General features: G+C 48.3%; 1 protein-coding gene and 1 long non-coding RNA gene across 4 annotated transcripts in view; both read right to left on the reverse strand.

Moving 5' to 3' along the window:
- LOC134448084 (phosphofurin acidic cluster sorting protein 2-like) overlaps nucleotides 1-19,300 on the reverse strand; it is a 254,249-nt gene that overhangs the window by 209,984 nt on the left and 24,965 nt on the right. The gene's annotated exons all lie outside the window — the stretch shown is intronic.
- On the reverse strand, nucleotides 725-10,133 carry LOC134448071 (uncharacterized). 3 transcript variants are annotated; one of them, XR_010034654.1, is made up of 6 exons: nucleotides 9,919-10,133; nucleotides 9,751-9,832; nucleotides 9,592-9,659; nucleotides 8,522-9,505; nucleotides 7,713-7,888; nucleotides 725-1,133 (listed from the first exon to the last, which is right to left on the reverse strand). It is a non-coding gene; the product is annotated as an uncharacterized LOC134448071 (long non-coding RNA). The 3 variants fall into 3 exon arrangements; XR_010034655.1 differs by lacking the exon at nucleotides 7,713-7,888; XR_010034653.1 differs by lacking the exons at nucleotides 725-1,133; nucleotides 7,713-7,888 and having other exon boundaries at nucleotides 8,204-9,505.

The following is a 19,300-nucleotide window of genomic DNA, read 5'->3' on the forward strand; positions in this document are numbered from 1 at the left end:
CCAGTTGGGGGAAAAACCACAGAATTATGACGAGATGCAGTATTGAAAAATCCATCCATTGTGTTGAGTACAATTCGCCTTTGGCTAAGCCCCGCCCTCTTGGGTTACAGTTGCTAGGTCGGACAGATAAACTTTCTTAGCTGTGATATCAACGTGATTAATGCGGTGACTGCCTATCGCAGCAGTTGTTCACTCCTAAGTAATAAAAAAACACTCCTCCATTCATATTTTTTAATTTCCTGAACTGTCATGCATCACAGTTGTTTAGCTATTGTGGGATCTCAAATTCTCACCCTGGTATCGATAGGCATATTGTAACCAGTGGCACCATGGTAATGTAGTATTGGCCAGGAAATTTTACTAATTGCGACTACGCCACCCGAGGGGGGGGTCACCTCGGGACACCCACTAACCCCCTGTTACCCAACAGATATACACAGATCCCCAGGTTCGTGCACACTTCAAGGAGGAGACATGGGTTCAAACAAGACCATTTTTTATTAATTCAGTAAGGTTAATTTTTCATTCACTCTCTTTTCTTTTTCTTAGTTTCTCAAATAACAAACACAGGTAGCCACTTAAACTGTGAGGGCGCTCCTCAACAGGAAGGGTTACAGTTGCTTGAGCACAATACAAATAGATAATAATTACGATTGCTCCAGTATTATTGTAACGAACACAGGATCAATACTCAGGGCGGCTGCAACTCCACTAATATGCTAACCTGATAGCCACACTGGAGAGAAGCCTATGTAAATGTTATAGAACTAACTGGGGGTGGGGCATAGGCTTACCGGGCAGTAGAGCGAGAGAAGAGGAAGTCCCAGAATATACACCACTCGTGAAGGAATAATAAAAAAACACAAAACACACAAAAATAATAAGATAAACACCCGTCGTGCGGCACAGCAAAGAAAGTGAAGAGGGGTCCACCACCAAGGTCTGCCTGCCGGTTGCCTCGCTCCGACCACACCTGTCCAAAATATAGAAGAGAGAAAAGGGGCTTGAGACACAGGATCGAGTACAGTGTATAGGCTATGTCAATTCAGTACAGACTAATGCATTCCACTCTACTTAACTTTGCTATGTCAATGCTGCTCGAGGAGACACTGCGCCGAAGGAGTGCAGCCACCCTGGTTGAAGGGATACAGTAGACAGATGTTAAGTAACCACCACTGAACACACACGCTCACACACACACAGACACACCACACACACACACACACAGACAGACAGTCAGACAGAGACCCACTGGGACTGGAGAAGCCAGTCCCCCCAATGCAGTTAGGCTGCTGCAATTTGAGGAACAGACCTCAGAAGACCCAGTCAGGTCAGGACCTACAAAATTAATCAACCCAAACCAAAAGAAACAAAAACAAAAGAACACAGAATGTCTTCAGTTAAATTTGATAAGAAAACAGAAATAATATGGCAGAAACAGGCGAGGGGTATGCCTCTCACGAATCCCCCACGTCCACAAAATAATCACAAAATAGGGGTGTTGCACATTGCCACCTATGCAACCACAAAATAAATCAAATCAAAACTCAAACACAAAATAGCCTATGCGGTCAGCGGTGTTGCCGCGAGTGCAGGTAGTCAGCAGGTGATATTGCGCGTTGCTGGGGGTCTGCCTGCGTCGATAGAACCCGACCACAGTAGCCCACGACCTATCGCGCCAGTGGAAACAGTAACCCAAAAAGGGGACTATGTTCCCAAACAGAGCAGCAGCCTGTGATGCCGCGGAGTCACCCTAGTTGCTGGTCACTCCCCGCCCTGTAAACATGGGGTATAACAATTAGGCCGATGGATACAGCAATTTTAACAATAGGGATTACCAGCATCATGTATAGGCTACATACCGAGTGGTTATACTGCGCACGTAGCCTCAATCTGAATCGTGATGGCGCAAAGATCTCCGTAGCAGAAGCTAAAAATAATTAAGACAGAGTTTGACCCATATTCACAGGTAACAAAGCGGCCTACTGTCAGCGTAATAAAAAAAAAGATCACTTATCCTACCTTGCACACGCTTCGCGCACTACTCGGAGGACTTCAGTGCTCCAGCCACAAGCCGAGCCACGAGCAATTACAGCAGGAGAGACTGCACGACAGGAGAGCGCACATTAGAGGCAAATCGGAGAACCCTTCCCAAATGCAAGGCCCTATAGCGAAAAGAATGCTCCTTACCTGTACGAGTCAACGCACTCGCTTACAGCGAGAAGCACCAGCTAGAGTGTCCTCCCCGACATCAACAACACAACCCCCGGTCAGTGGTGGAACGGAAGGAAGCGAAAGGGCTTCCGTGTCTCACTGCAGTCTAATTATGGAAAGTTGGAGTCCGCCCCGTAATCAAGCAAACCCGCTCCTCCAATCAATGCAAATTTCGGGAAATGGGTGATAGAATGCAATTCCACCCGCTACATTCTACCCCCACTTTTTAAGTCGTCGCCCCGACCGACCAATGGGGCAATTTTCACACAGGGGCGTTACTTGTTGACGGCTGGGGTGCTTGCTCATCCACCTGGGTCACTACAGTCTTGGGAAGATGGTGGGGGTTGGAATGATGACCCGCAGTGCACCGAGTTGTCCGGCGCAGCACTGGAGAAAGCGGCACCACAGTACTCTCCCCTGCCACAGGAGAGTTTAAACGAGGTGCCGCTGCCACGGCAGGAGGTCCCTGCGGCACCATGGAGCGATCATCAGAGCACGGCTCCGGGGAACCTGAAGCTTCACCTGGAGAGAGCGACAAGATATCCTCCTGGGGGGTAGCCCCACCTGAGACCACAGGGGCCCTGTCGGGAGGAGTACCGGGGTTCGGCGTAGGGTGAAGTGGAGCTGCCTCAGAAGACAACAACAAGAAATCTTCCTCACTCGGGGGATCCTCCTCGGGTGTACCAGCAGCTGAAGCCATCGGAGGCCTATCCAGGGGTGCAGAAAAGGCGCAAGGAATTTGTGCCTTCAATGAGTCCCTATGAACAGTCCGCAACTTCTGCAAGTTGTCTTGTGGGGCAATCGTGTAGACAGCCCCACCCTGGTCTGGTGCTTTAAGCACTTGGTACACCACAGAGCTCCAAATGTCTTGAATCTTATGCCGCCCACGGGCACTATGGTCTCGGAGATAAACCAATTGTCCAACTTGCAATGGGGCCTCACGGACTCGTTGGTCATGCTGCTCTTTCCGGCGATTAGCAGCCATGGTCAAGCGCTCTTTTGCCCCTTCAAAAGCGAGCCTGAGTCTTGTCTGATGCTCGATCATCCAATCGTGTACGGTCCCAGGTACAGGATCCTGGACCCTGCCCAACAGAAAGTCCACTGGCAGGGTGGGCTCACGGCCAAACATCAAAAGAAACGGGGACTCCCCGGTGGCCTGATGAGGCGTGGTGTTATAACAATAAAGGACCTGGGGAAGACAAGCAGTCCAATCGCGTTTCCGTGTCACGGGCAGGGTGCGCAGCAGGTTGTGAAGAGTTCTGTTAAAGCGCTCACACTGCCCGTTACCAGCCGGGTGGTATGGGGTGGTGCGGGACTTGGAGATCCCATACAAGGAACATAGTTGTTGGATCAGGCTGCTTTCAAAGCAGCGGCCCTGGTCCGAATGAATGCGGCCAGGAACCCCGAAGCGATAGAACCATTCATTCAGTAGTACCTGGGCCACAGTGCAAGCACGCTGATCCCTCGTGGGCACGACCTGAGTGTACTTACTGAAAACATCAGTCATAACCAGAGCATTTTCCATCCCGTTCTGAGCTGGTTCCAACAGGGTGAAATCTATGGCTACGATCTCGTTGGGCCTAGAGGCGAGCAGATGGCCCATGAAACTGCGCGGAACTGATCCAGAGTCCTTGGCCACTTGGCAGCGGGTACAATCCTGACACCACTTTTGAACATCCGCTGCCATGCCCGGCCAATAGCAGCGCAGACGCATCAGTTCCGTAGTCCGCTCCACACCTTGGTGGCCATGATCCTGGTGTAGATTATTCATGACCTCTGACCATAAAACCTCAGGCAGGAGAAGCTGCAAGATTTCCTCTCCCCCGTCAGGACGACGGACTCTGCGGTACAAAACTCCGTCTTTCTCCCGGAAGCGCTTCCACTCTCGCAGGAGCAACAGCATTCGCTTGGAGAGACTCTGTCGCTCTTCCCGATTAGGCCGAGCGCGCCTCCTCCAGAATACCAGCAAGTCCTTCAGAAGTGGATCCGCCTCTTGCAAAGATTTAAGATCGGAGGGAGATTGACGTGGGAGGACAGAGACTGCTGACAGAGTAGCCTGTACCTCAGCATCCTGAGCGGGGGCCGGCTGAATGCATTGGGGGACTAAGGTGCCAGGAAGGGTGTACTCTCTTAAACCAGCACTGGACATGTATTGGCGAGAGAGAGCGTCAGCATTTCGGTTGCTCCTACCAGAACGGTATTTGACCTCAAAGTCAAATACCGCAAGCTGTGCTACCCAGCGGTGCTCCGTGGCCCCTAGCTTAGCAGAATGGATATAGCTAAGGGGGTTGTTATCAGTAAAGACAACACACTTATGCCCCAAGAGGTATTCTCGAAATTTCTCCGTCATGGCCCACTTGAGCGCAAGAAATTCCAGTTTCATTGAACTATAATTTGTCATGTTGCGCTCAGTGGGCCGTAAACCTCTGCTGGCATAAGCTACGGGCCGCACCCTACCCTCCTGTTCCTGAGAAAGAACAGCCCCAAGGCCGCTGAAACTAGCATCCACCTCGAGGATAAACGGTAAGGAGAAGTCCGCGTAGGCCAACACCGGCGAAGAGACCAACCGCAACTTCAACGCCTCAAAGCTCTCCTCGCACTGAGATGTCCAAGCGTCCTCCAGATTCTTGTTCGGTGCCCTCCTAGTTTTCGTACCCGAGAGATCTGCCACCAGTTTGTGCAGGGGGCTTGCCAGTTTGGCAAAGCCCGCGACGAATCTCCTATAATAACTGGCAAAGCCCAGAAAGGAACGTAGCTGGGTAACACACCGGGGGCGTTGCCAGTTAGCCACAGCTTCCACCTGAGCGGGATCCGTGGATACTCCTTTGCTGGAGATGACGTGTCCTAGATAGCCCACCTCTTCCCGGAAGAAGAAACATTTTTCCAATTTGGCTTTCAGGCCTTCGGTGTGGAGCCGACGGAGGACAACTTCAAGTCGTTCGAGGTGTTGAGCAAAGGAAGAGGAAAAGACCACAATGTCGTCCAAATATAGTAGTAACGACTGGTGCTGTTGATCCCCAAACATTCTCTGCATCAGCCTCTGAAACGTGCTTGGAGCTTTGCACAAGCCGAATGGCATTCTGTTCCATTCAAAAAGTCCAAATGGCGTACAGAATGCGGTTTTGGGCTTGTCTGCTTCAGAGACTGGGACTTGGTTGTACCCGCAAGATCAAGTGTCGAAAACTAACGAGCACCCGCAAGCGCATCCAAGCTCTCCTCAATACGAGGTAAGGGGAAAGCATCTTTGCGCGTCTTCCTGTTCAGCAGACGGTAATCGACACACATACGGAGGCTTCCGTCTTTCTTCTTCACAAGGACGATCGGGGAGGCGTACGGGCTACTACTCTCTCTTACTACCCGGGACTCGAGGAGTTGATTGATGTGGGCTTTCACCACATCATATTCCGCAGGTGGGATTCGTCGATACCTCTGTCGAACAGGCACGTCATCCAATAGGGGGATGTCATGGGAGATCAAGTTGGTACAGCCCAAGTCGCCCTCATGGGACGAGAACACGGACGCATACTTCTGCAGCAAGCTCTTAACGTTGCCCTGTTCCGCAACAGACAGGGTTGACAAGTCCACGGACTCAATTCTGTCTTGCATGGGCGTCACGGTCTGCGATGACATTGTGGCGATGGTCGGCCTCACTTCCGAGACTCCAGTTGGCAAGCTGACGATCTGTGCACTGCTGAGCAAGCCCAAACTAGTTCGTGGGTAAAGAAGAACATCGGACACTCCGACATTGACCACTGGAACATAAGCGGTGCCCCCCGTCACCGGGACCAGACAGGGCGACGCCAACAGACCTGCAGGTAACCCTGACTCTGGAGGTTCAAAGAGAGCAGTCGAACCAGCCAATTGCTCCGAGCAAGTACTGGGAACAAACTTCATGGTACCACCTGCAATGCGTACAGCCCGCATGCCCCGAGCTCGGGCCAGCCCCTTGGATCTCAAGGGGTTCCGTACTTCCGCCTGATGGTAACGCTGTAAGGCCTCAATGACGGGGCCTGGGGCTTGGGAAACCGGAGGGGAATCGAACAGGGAGGGGCCGTGTGTGCCAAAAAGTTCATGATAGCATCTGCTAATGACATTCATTCCCAGGACCCCCGGAGTGGTAACTGGGCCGCCAGGTGGGTCCTTCACGACCAAGATACCACAGCGGGGCATAAGTTTGCCACACAAAGCCACATCCAATTCCAAATACCCGACATAGGGAATAGCAAGGCCATTGGCAGCCTTCAATTGCAGCCACTGGCAAGAGAGCAAGCGTTCCTGGCCCCATGGCTCGAACTGTTGTAAAAAGAAACTTTCAGTTACCGTAGAAACCATTGATCCAGTGTCTAAAAGACATGAAACATTGACTCCTCCTATAGAAACGTCGATATGGGGGCAAGATGACATGAGCCTTGCCAAGTTATGACCGGTGGAGCCTGAAAACACCCCAACTGAGCTTTGGCTCGACGGCTCAGTGGGCTTCAGTTTCCCTGTTGGTGAGGTTGCTGAGAAGACCTAGCAACACCGGAGGACTCACCAGAGAATGAATTGGCCCTTGGACGGGAGGGCACTCGCGGCCCATCGCAATCTCTGGCAAAATGACCGTGCTGCTGGCATCGATGGCAGACCAATGAGCCCCGGCGTTGTGGTCGGCTAGGCATTGGGGGGTTCTGCAAATTATCCACAGTTTGACTGAGTCGAGATAGTTGCTCCTGTTGCTGTTTCAATAACTTCATCATCTCACTCAGTTCATTACTTTGAGACATCGCTGGGGCCTCTGGTTGTACGGGGCCCGGTGAAGCAGCATGTGGGTGGCCTTGGACCCTATACTGTATACCGTAGGCAGAAGGAAGAGAAAAGCTACGCCCCCTAGCACCCCCAGGAAGACCCTCTCGCTCCCATGTAATAGCCTCACCGCGTACCTCAAGTAAAGTAGCTTGTGGCTGCCGGCGTATAAACTGCTTCAACTCTCGTCGGAGCGCACTGTCCAAGACATGTTCCACGAACTGATCGCGGAGAAGGATGTCAGCATTCGTCATACTATCAGGCGCCCTCTGCTTGACCTTTTCCATTAAAGCCATTAAGGCTAAAGAAAACTCATGTAAAGTTTCCCCTTCCTGCTGCTGCCTTGAAAAGAAGGATTGCTGGAGGGTCATATATGACTCGGTACAGCCATACAAATCCCTCAAGACACTGAAAATCTTTTCTGAGTCGGTTTTCTCTGCTCTAGGACGATATTTGATTTCTTCCTTCGCGTCTCCCTCCAAATGATCGCAAATGAACAATGCCTTCTCACTAGCGTCTAGATGGCGAGCACGCATGCAGGCACGGGCTTCCTCGATCCACTCTACAACAGTTAAACCGGTTTTACCATTGAACTTAGGGCACTTACGATCTCGAGGGATCACCACCAGTCGTTCCGCAGCCGCTGCGCCACTTTCAGCTCCCGAGTTAGACTGAGGATTATCCCCTGTGCCTGTGGATGAACCAGAGTCACTTACCTGCCGGGGAGCCCGCTCCTGCCGCAATTGCTCGTTGTCCGCCCTTAGGCGCTCCAACTCCTCTCTGAGCTGTTGCATGTCGTCCTCCATTCTAACGACGCAAAGGGGCCTACAATTTAGAAGATAGCTAAACGTCTAGCGACCAGGACCCAGGGGTTGGCCTTCAGGCTGCTGCTCTGTTGCACAAAAGAAAAACAAACAAACAAAAAAATCAACACTGCACCTCCACTACAACAACCGCACTCTCAATAGCCCACACATGAAAAGAAACAAAATCAACTTGATGAAAAACACAAAAAAACTCACGTCTCTTCCTACAAGAAGTGTGCTCCTGCCGTCTACGTCAATTGTAGTATTGGCCAGGAAATTTTACTAATTGCGACTACGCCACCCGAGGGGGGGGTCACCTCGGGACACCCACTAACCCCCTGTTACCCAACAGATATTCACAGATCCCCAGGTTCGTGCACACTTCAAGGAGGAGACGTGGGTTCAAACAAGACCAATTTTTATTAATTCAGTAAGGTTAATTTTTCATTCACTCTCTTTTCTTTTTCTTAGTTTCTCAAATAACAAACACAGGTAGCCACTTAACAAACTGTGAGGGCGCTCCTCAACAGGAAGGGTTACAGTTGCTTGAGCACAATACAAATAGATAATAATTACGATTGCTCCAGTATTATTGTAACAAACACAGGATCACTACTCAGGGCGGCTGCAACTCCACTAATATGCTAACCTAATAGCCACACTAGAGAGAAGCCTGTGCACATGTTCTAGAACTAACTGGGGGTGGGGCATAGGCTTACCGGGCAGTAGAGCGAGAGAAGAGGAAGTCCCAGAATATACACCACTCGTGAAGGAATAATAAAAAAACACAAAACACACAAAAATAATAAGATAAACACCCGTCGTGCGGCACAGCAAAGAAAGTGAAGAGGGGTCCACCACCAAGGTCTGCCTGCCGGTTGCCTCGCTCCGACCACACCTGTCCAAAATATAGAAGAGAGAAAAGGGGCTTGAGACACAGGATCGAGTACAGGGTATAGGCTATGTCAATTCAGTACAGACTAATGCATTCCACTCTACTTAACTTTGCTATGTCAATGCTGCTCGAGGAGACACTGCGCCGAAGGAGTGCAGCCACCCTGGTTGAAGGGATACAGTAGACAGATGTTAAGTAACCACCACTGAACACACACGCTCACACACACACAGACACACCACACACACACACACACACAGACAGACAGTCAGACAGAGACCCACTGGGACTGGAGAAGCCAGTCCCCCCAATGCAGTTAGGCTGCTGCAATTTGAGGAACAGACCTCAGAAGACCCAGTCAGGTCAGGTCCCACAAAATTAATCAACCCAAACCAAAAGAAACAAAAACAAAAGAACACAGAATGTCTTCAGTTAAATTTGATAAGAAAACAGAAATAATATGGCAGAAACAGGCGAGGGGTATGCCTCTCACGAATCCCCCACGTCCACAAAATAATCACAAAATAGGGGTGTTGCACATTGCCACCTATGCAACCACAAAATAAATCAAATCAAAACTCAAACACAAAATAGCCTATGCGGTCAGCGGTGTTGCCGCGAGTGCAGGTAGTCAGCAGGTGATATTGCGCGTTGCTGGGGGTCTGCCTGCGTCGATAGAACCCGACCACAGTAGCCCACGACCTATCGAGCCAGTGGAAACAGTAACCCAAAAAGGGGACTATGTTCCCAAACAGAGCAGCAGCCTGTGATGCCGCGGAGTCACCCTAGTTGCTGGTCACTCCCCGCCCTGTAAACATGGGGTATAACAATTAGGCCGATGGATACAGCAATTTTAACAATAGGGATTACCAGCATCATGTATAGGCTACATACCGAGTGGTTATACTGCGCACGTAGCCTCAATCTGAATCGTGATGGCGCAAAGATCTCCGTAGCAGAAGCTAAAAATAATTAAGACAGAGTTTGACCCATATTCACAGGTAACAAAGCGGCCTACTGTCAGCGTAATAAAAAAAAGATAACTTATCCTACCTTGCACACGCTTCGCGCACTACTCGGAGGACTTCAGTGCTCCAGCCACAAGCCGAGCCACGAGCAATTACAGCAGGAGAGACTGCACGACAGGAGAGCGCACATTAGAGGCAAATCGGAGAACCCTTCCCAAATGCAAGGCCCTATAGCGAAAAGAATGCTCCTTACCTGTACGAGTCAACGCACTCGCTTACAGCGAGAAGCACCAGCTAGAGTGTCCTCCCCGACATCAACAACACAACCCCCGGTCAGTGGTGGAACGGAAGGAAGCGAAAGGGCTTCCGTGTCTCACTGCAGTCTAATTATGGAAAGTTGGAGTCCGCCCCGTAATCAAGCAAACCCGCTCCTCCAATCAATGCAAATTTCGGGAAATGGGTGATAGAATGCAATTCCACCCGCTACAGTAAGCTAACTCGCATAGCCTATGTCCCTGGCTCAAACTGTAGTTGTTGGACGAAATCACCCAACGTGATGGATGTTGTCATCTTCAAAGCTACCACATCAATGTGTAACATTAACGTTTGGCGTTTATGTCTTCAGTAGCTCAAGAAAATAACGTCCATCAGCTGCTAGTCAAAACAATCCTGACGTGACTGACAGTTAACTTTGCTAGCGCTGTTTCTTCATTAATTTAGGTCAGAAAACCAAAATCCTACCCTGAAATAGGTTCGTGTTTTGCTTACAACCTTACTGAAAAGTTACACGAGTGAGATGGTGGCATGATTGGAGCACACAAAGTATGTTTGTTGATCCGTGCGCTTTCTAGTCGAGTGAGGATGCCGAGACCCTTCAAGCCAGACTATTCAACTGCTAGTCATATTAGTCCGGTTTTAGGTAAAAAGCGATTACCTCCTGTTACATCACAGGGAAACTTGCTAAACCCTAGCCTACTTGAAAACATGCGATTTCAGCATTGAGTTCAATGGAGCGCTGTCAAAACTGTACGAGGTTTGTCCGAGGTTGTCCTTTTGCTGCGCTGTGATTGGTCAAAAAGCACTTTAGGGTGGGCCTTAGCCAAAGGTGAATTGGTAGACATGTTAATCTGAATTTCTATCTCGTAATTTTGTCACTGTCTACGTAGATTTTCTTTTTTTTTTTAAATGTGCCTTCTGGGGGCCCCTACAGCAGCCTGTAGCCTAGGGGCCTCAGGTCATCTTAATCTAGCCCTGCTCCTACCTGACTGCCACAACCAATGTCCCCTCTCATTCACACTGTACTGTATGTAGGCCTACATCAGCCTTCTCGTTTCCCTTTCAGAGAGCTCTGCCAACACTAGGGGTTTCAAATTGCCAAATGATGCATAACATCACACATCATGTACTGGGTGCTTCATTTTCTGGCCAGCCTTTACTGTCCCCCATAAAATTTCATTCCCAGCGTATAGCACCAGGCTCTCACAAAGTAATGAATCCTCATTACGCTCCCAGGAAAGATCAACCCTGACATGGCGTAGTAAAGGTTTGTGTTGCAGGAAACGTACCAGACAGACTGCCCTGCAGTGCACTGCACTGAACTGAACTGCACTACATTCAGGGCCGAATTGACGCACAGGCTATGGCTGCCCCACCTGCCAGGGGGCCCTTGATCGGACAAAAGTGAACGTTTTTCTCAATTATGACAAGATGCAATATTGAAAAATGAATCTGTTGTCTTGAGTACAGTTGGTAGCCTTGCTAGACTTCATTTCTAGTTTGTAATTATGACATGTTTATGTATATTTGTCACGAAATGTGCTTTTCGTGGGCCCCGCAGCAACCTGTAGCCTAGGGCAGTGGTTCCCAACCTTTTTCTTAAGGGACCCATGTTTTTACTATTGTAATCTTTGGTGACCCAACCACGCGAGATGCGTGTCACAAGATGCCCTCTGTTTCCTGCGAAAATTCATTTTAGTTATTTTATTCATCAATTCGTCTTTGGTCAAATATAGAATAAATGTTTAATGTAGCACTTACAATTTGTTGCTTCTATGCATTTATTAGTTAAATGCTTTGTCTTTTATTCAACATGGGATATATATATTTAAAATGAAACCCCTTAAAATCAAGAGGGCTCCGCGACCCCTGTGGATCTTTGGCGACCCATAAGGTGGGTCCCGACCCATAGGTTGGGAACCACTGGCCTAGGGGACACAGCAGGCCATCTTAATCCAGCCCTGACTACTCTGACTGCAGCAACAGCACGGTCAGCATCTAAAGACTTATTAGAGAACCGCCATTCAACAACATCTCAGAAGACCTTTCTACAGTACAAACAAATGCGGTGTTAATTCAATACCTTGAGAGTAGATTTAACACCTTATAGTGCCATATTTAGCCCCAGAGTACTCTCTATGACGTGATTAATTAGCACTACATTTTAACACTACATTCAAGATGTGTGGGCTGTTTGGCAGTGTGTGTGAGGTCGTGCTAGACTAGAGCAAGGTCTCTAATGACCTCATATTGGCTGGACGATTATGGAGATCTGCTAATTGCAGGTGTTAAATGCCAGGTGTGAAATCCCAACACGCTGCCGATCGAGGAGAGGGAAGCACTCTGATTCAGCTGGGTCAATGTGAAGATGTGTCTGGGAAGGAGAGGGAGGAAAGGTTAGAGTTAGAGTTGTGATTCTCAAACTGTGGGCCGTGACCCACTGGTGTGCCCTGAAGGTACTCCAAGTGAAATCAGTTTCTAAAAATCAAAATCATATGTATGTGTCATGAAGTGAAGAGAAACTCAGAAGTGCTCAGGAATTGTTGAAAAATCTTGAAGGTGCTCTTTGGTGTGGGGGAAAAACAATGTCTCATCAAAAAGGGAGTTCAAGGCACTCTTCTTTTTCAAAAAAGTGAAAAAAGCCTTTATTTTTTAAGTCAAAAACATGAGGGCAGAGACCCACGTGTAGCGGTGCAGAGCCTTCTTTATATGTGTGTGTATCTGTGTTGCTGTTGACTATTTATTTGAGTTTTATTGTTTATTGGGTTTGAGGTGGGTTTTGAACAGTTGTGAAAATTTCAAGTGGGCCCCAAGTTGGAAAGCATTGGAAACCCCTGAGTAAGAGCATAGCCACAACCTCAATTTAGCTGCCTCACTCGCACGCTGAGAGAGAAAGTGATTGCATTCAGCTGTGTGCGCAACATGAAGCATATTTTTGAGTTTCTCTCCCAACAAATCTTCCTCATGCTATGTGTGATTTTTTTTTTTTTACTGCCTTTTCATCCCCTTTTGACATTTTTCTCGAAGAACTTTTTGTATTCCCAGACGGTACACCTCTGACCTCGCTCCACCACCATACATTTTTTGTATTCCTCCACAGTGCCGCCCGCCATGCATGCACCCTCTGACACCATGTCATCCTGCAGACTTGGACTGAGGCTTCCTTTTGAAAGTGAATGAGGTTGTTGAGGTGAGATTTCATTCTGCCAGACACATACATGCATGCATACATACATAGATGGATACATTGAACAGGTGCTCCTCACAAAAGACACCAAGCACACCATGTTGTGTGTGGTGTGTGCTGCTGCTCTGCGTGGCGTGCGGTGTGCCAATGTGTGTGTCTGAGGAAAGGATAGGCTTTGTGTGTGTGCGGGATGAGGTACTAACAGCACAGAAACGTTTTAGAAGAAAACAACGTTACCCGCCAAATCTGGGGCGAGTTGCTCGCTCATTTTAAAATGGTAGTCCCAGGACTTCTCTCTCTCTCTCTCTCCTTCTTTCTCCTACATCGCTCGTCTCTCACACTCACTCTCTCTCACATCTCTCATCCTCCTTCTGAAACATAAAACCCCACCCAATATGGCATGCACTCAGACACACACACGCCAACGCAACAACACACAACGCGTCAGACACCAAACCAAAACACACGCATCACACACACACGAACACACACACACAAAAAAGACAAACACAGAACAAACACACACACACTTACACACGAAGCACAACACACAACACTACTACAACACAACACACACACACACACGCACACGCCAACAGGCAACAGGCACAGCGTCACACGCACACGACTCACCTCATCAAACTACAGGCACACATACACACACACTACGACAACACACCCCACACACACACAACACAACACACACACACACACACACAGCACAGCCGAACCCAAACACCACACAGTGCAGCCAACATCAATCGGTCCATACCATGTCCCTATGCCATACAGTTCCAACTCCACGAACACACATGAAATCAATTATACCATTTAAAACCCCAGATTTTCAGGAGATTTGTTAAAAACAGGTTTTTTTTTTTTTTTTCTTCCTTCTTTTTTTCCTTTATAATCTTCTTTTCTTCCTCATTCCCTCTCTCTCTCCTCCTCTCCCTCCTCTCTCTCTCTCATCCTATCATTTGCCCACATCTCCCCCTCTCAATCTCTCTCTCCCTCTCTCATCTCCATCCTCTCTCTCTCTCCTCCTTCACAGTCTCCCCCTCGTGCTCTCCTCTCTCTCACTCACTCTCTAACTATGCGTCCTCCGTCACACCAATCTCCCCCTCTCCTTCATCATCTCTTCCCCTCTCTCTCCTCATCCTCTCATTCATCGACACACATCTCCCCCCCTTCTCTCTCCTCTTCTTCCTCGGTCTTCATCTATCGAACATCTCTCTCTCTCTCATCTTTCTCGCCCTCTCCTCCCACTCATCGCCTCCCAACCCTCTCCTTCCCTCTCTCTCCAATCATCCTCCTCTCTCCCTCTCCTCCCCCTTCTCCTCCTCTCTCCTCTCCTCCTCTCTCTCTCGTCTTTCTATCCCGATGAAGATATTTTGCTGGCCTGGTCCGCCTTATGGTGCAATGGAACATGGTGACAATGGCACTGTCAATAAACTGACTGTCAATTTTAATGTCTGAACTTTCCTGTCGACTTGTTCTCCTTCCATCCTCTCTCGATGGACTCAAGCCTTCTCTTAAGGTCTTGTGATTTGACTGTACAAACATGATATTACATACTGATGGACGACACAATGATAGCCTAAAATGATAGCCCTCATCACACCCCTCTCTATCCCTCGTCTCTCTCTCTCTCCTCTCTCTATGAGGTTGTGCTCATCATCATCAGTAGACCCCTGCAGGATGTCACTGTGTTGGATGACATAGGGGTTAGCCCCAGCAGGAGGCTTAAGGAAGTGCTTTGAGCTAATACACTGAACGCACAAAACACCCGCACACAAACGAGACCAACGCAAACACACCACAATCCCATACACGCACACATTCACACACCTACACATCCATACACGCACAACACAACACACACACACAACCACTATACCATACTCGCCAACACACACACCACCCACATTCCATACACGGCACACACACACATACACGCACAAACACACTACACGACACACACCACACCGACGCTCCATACACCCACCAACGCACACACACGTACACACACCACATCCACCTCTACCCCATGGTGATATCAGAACAGACCGACTTGGAATAGAGGACTATAGAATAGAAATAACAACAAGAGAGGGAAAAGAGGGATTGAGAAAGATGGAAGGGAGAGAGAGAGGGGAGAGAGAGGAGAGAGAGAGAGAGAGAGAGAGGGGAGAGAGGAGAGAGAGAGAGAGAGACAGAAAGAAAGCAAGAAATGAAGGGAAAGAATAGAAAGAAAGAAAGCTAGAAAAGAAAGCAATGAAAAGAAAAAGAAAGAAAAGAAAGAAAGAAAGACAGACAGACAGACAGACCAGCGAGAAAGAAAGAAAGAAAGAAAGAAGAAAAAGAAAGAAAAAGAAAGAAAGGAAAAAAGAAAGAAAGACAGCAAGAAAGAGAAAGAAATAGAAGTATAAAGATGAAAGCATTGCTGTGGCTGGGAGATGTATATTAATTGCTGAAGCTGTGTGAGCCCGGTGTAGGAAGAGTGTGGATGACATCAGCGATTTGTAAAATGTTTATGAGAACACAGACCTCGCTGCACCTCACCATATGAATACTCAACCATGAACTCAGAGACGACCTCTCTCGTCATAGATATTCACACTACACACACAACATCACACAAACCAATTCACACAAACATGCACACAACAACACACACACACACACACGACACAACACACACACAAACACCACAAAACACACACACACAACACACAACACACCACACACACACGCCACAAATCCTGAACGCACTACTTCACACAACAACACAACCTACTCTCTCCACATAATTTCACATACACACACAAAACAACCACACGCATCTTACAATACCACACACACATGCAACACAACAAGATGACACACACACACACACAAACAACACATGCAACACAAAGCACAACACACACGCCAAACACACACGACACTAACACACAGACACACACACACATCTACAGACCGACACACACACACACACAAAGAAAAAACACACAGAAAGTTATACAACCAGGACAAGCCGCAACCAACACATGCATATTCGCCGGCGCACACCTAACATGCACACATCCAAAGCATAAATACAAAAACATTAGCAAAAAACCACACAAACACACCGACACACAGTTCTGAGTTAAATTACATCAAGCGCATCAGCCAGCATAGAATTCAGCAGGTCCCCACTCACCCATCTCCCTCATATTCCTTTCAGAACGCTGTCCTGGTGCTCATGCAGCATCATGGTGTGTGTGTGGGGTGTGTGTGCGCGCGTGGTGTAAGTTAATGTATTGGTGTGTGCGTGTGTGTGCGAGCTGAACTGAATGGGGTTGGTACATATCAAAAACAATAAAACCCGACAGTGTGTTGGTGTGTGTTCCTGGTTTGGTCTGTCTGTCCCTGTCTATTTGTGCTGATGGGTGTACCAAAAAACTATAAAAACCCGATCATGTGTGGTGTGTGTGTTGGTGTGTGTTTGTGTGCGTGTTCCTGTGGTGTGTGTTGTGTGTGTGTCTGTCTTTCTTGTCCCTGTCCCAGTTTCTGTCCTTCGTAGATGATGTGGTACCAAAACAATAAAACCTGACAGTGTGGGTTGTGTGTGTGTGTGGTGTGTTGGTGTGCTGTTGTGTGCGTGTTTGTGCGTGTGTGTGCGTAGCAAGAACTGGAAAATGGGTGGTACCAAAACAATAAAAAAAACCCTGACAGTGTGTGTGTGGTGTGTGTGTGTGTGGTGTGTGTGTGTGTGGTTGTGTGTACGGTGCATGTGTGTGTGTGCTGGTGTGTGGTTGTGTGTGTGTGTGGTGGTGTGTCTGTGTCCCTGTGTGTCTGTATGTGTGGGTGTGTGTGTGTGTGTGTGTTGAGTATGAATGTGGACCTTGCCAGATACCTATGAAAACCCTGACTCCAATCAATAAGTTTGCTCAAGCGGAGAAAACTTAGAAAGACCCTCTTAGGAGAACAGCAGCACAGCACATAATTAACTTCAAGAAAGCAGCCCGCGATAACACACACTCACACACCACACACGCATGCACACACGAGCCACACAAATAAACACACGACACACAACTATGAGCACACACACAACACTATGAAGACATCAGCCACAGCACACAGACACCCTACAATACCACTAACAGAGAGAGAGAGAGACAGATGCACTAACAAACACTTTGTAAACGCATTGCACGCACGACGTACACAACAAAGCACTAAACAGAGGGCCCAGAAATATTAGACAAACCAGTATAAAACTCACAACACGAACACACACACACAAACCAACACACGACCACAACACACACACAGCACACAAAACACAAGACCAAACCACACTCAAACACACACATCACACACACACACACACACACACACACACACACACACGACACTACACACAAACACAAACCATACACACACACACACCACACACACACACACCACAGACACCACACACACACACCACACACACACACACAAACTAACACACACACACACACGACACACACACAGTTTCAAACATACCATTATAGGCAAAATAAATCACATACTTAACTGTGGCATGTTCCACCCAAAAGAGGAGAGCAGGTAGCCTGCACTTTAAAATCCATCTTAAAATCCATACGGGGGTTATTGATCTGGAACCTGGACCAATACTGGAGTTTAGAAAAAACCAACACATATTGCACAACAGCACAAAACACCCACACAAAAACAATACACAACAAAACACACACAACCACGACACACTCACACACACACACGTGCACCGCACTACACACAACACACATTTCTTGATTACAAAACCCAGTGATGCCTGGGTCACTATCCCACCCTGCAACGGTCCCATGCATGTACAGGAGACACAACCGACGAACACACAAGCACGACACACAAACATACCAACCCAACTACACACACGACACACACACACACAAACACAAAAACAACGTAACCACACACACAAACGACACACAAGCCCGACGCCCAAAAAGGCCCAAGAGCCGCCCAAACAACACTTTTTGATTACAATCTTCCACACTGAACTGAACCAAACGCGTGCACACGCAGCCCAGAGACACATTCACAACACTTTCACCAACGCTAACAAGCTACAACGATACTCTTTACGAATATACAAGACATGCCAATTGTAATAGGTTGCCATGGGCACCTAACCATGACCCAGTTCGCCGGTCCTGCCTAAAGGGGCGTGTTCGTAATTGCTCCTACAAAGCATTGAATAGAACAGTCCCTTAGTTCTGGCCTAAAGAGGGGGATTTTCACCCCCGCTTTCCCCTTGCAATAATAGAAACATCGAAACCAATGGCCCAACGGAAAACCTCTCTCTTACTCTCTACTCCATCCTTGGCTACAAGAGCACCACTAGCTGTGCTGCCACTCATCCCGCCCTCCAGACCAAACAGCAGCAGCAGGGGTCGTCAAAGGCTTGTTGGTGGCTAATAATTGGCCGAGTGTGCAGCATACAGTAAACTAAATGCTTGTCACCACCACTAACTACTGACTGCCGGCTGGCCTACTGAAACTTAAAGAAAGACTCCAGCCCACAAAACCAAGCCAAGCACCTCAGGAAGATGGATGAGGAAAGTGTGTGGTGTGTGAAGTGTGAGTGTGGAGTGTGAGAGTGTGTGGGTGGTGGTGTTTGTGTGTGTGTGTGTGTGGTGTGTGTGTGTGTGTGTGTGTGTGTGTGATGTGTGTGTGTGTGGTTGTTTGTGTGTGTGTGTAAGAGTGAGTGTGAGTGTAGTGTGTGTGCATTGCTTGTGTGGTGTGTGTGCGTGCCTTTGTGTGTGTGAGTGTTGTGGTGTGGTGTGTGTGTTGTGTGTGTGTGTGTGTGTGTGTGTGTGTGAGAGCGTGTGTGTGTGCATGCGTGCATAGTGTGTGAGCGCGTGTCCACCAATTACTGTAACAATATAATACAATAAACCATACCATACAATAACAGTTAAACAACATACAAAAAACCCATCCGACGAACCCTGCAAGACATTCTTCTCAATCACAACACACATCACACACCCACACACAGCACGACAGCACACAGACACACACCACACACACACGTACACCACACATACACACACACAGACGACACACACACACAGACGACACAGACACACACACACACAGACACACACAA

This window comes from Engraulis encrasicolus, chromosome 1 (assembly GCF_034702125.1).
Source record: "Engraulis encrasicolus isolate BLACKSEA-1 chromosome 1, IST_EnEncr_1.0, whole genome shotgun sequence".
In the NCBI taxonomy this organism is placed as follows: Eukaryota; Metazoa; Chordata; class Actinopteri; order Clupeiformes; family Engraulidae; genus Engraulis; species Engraulis encrasicolus.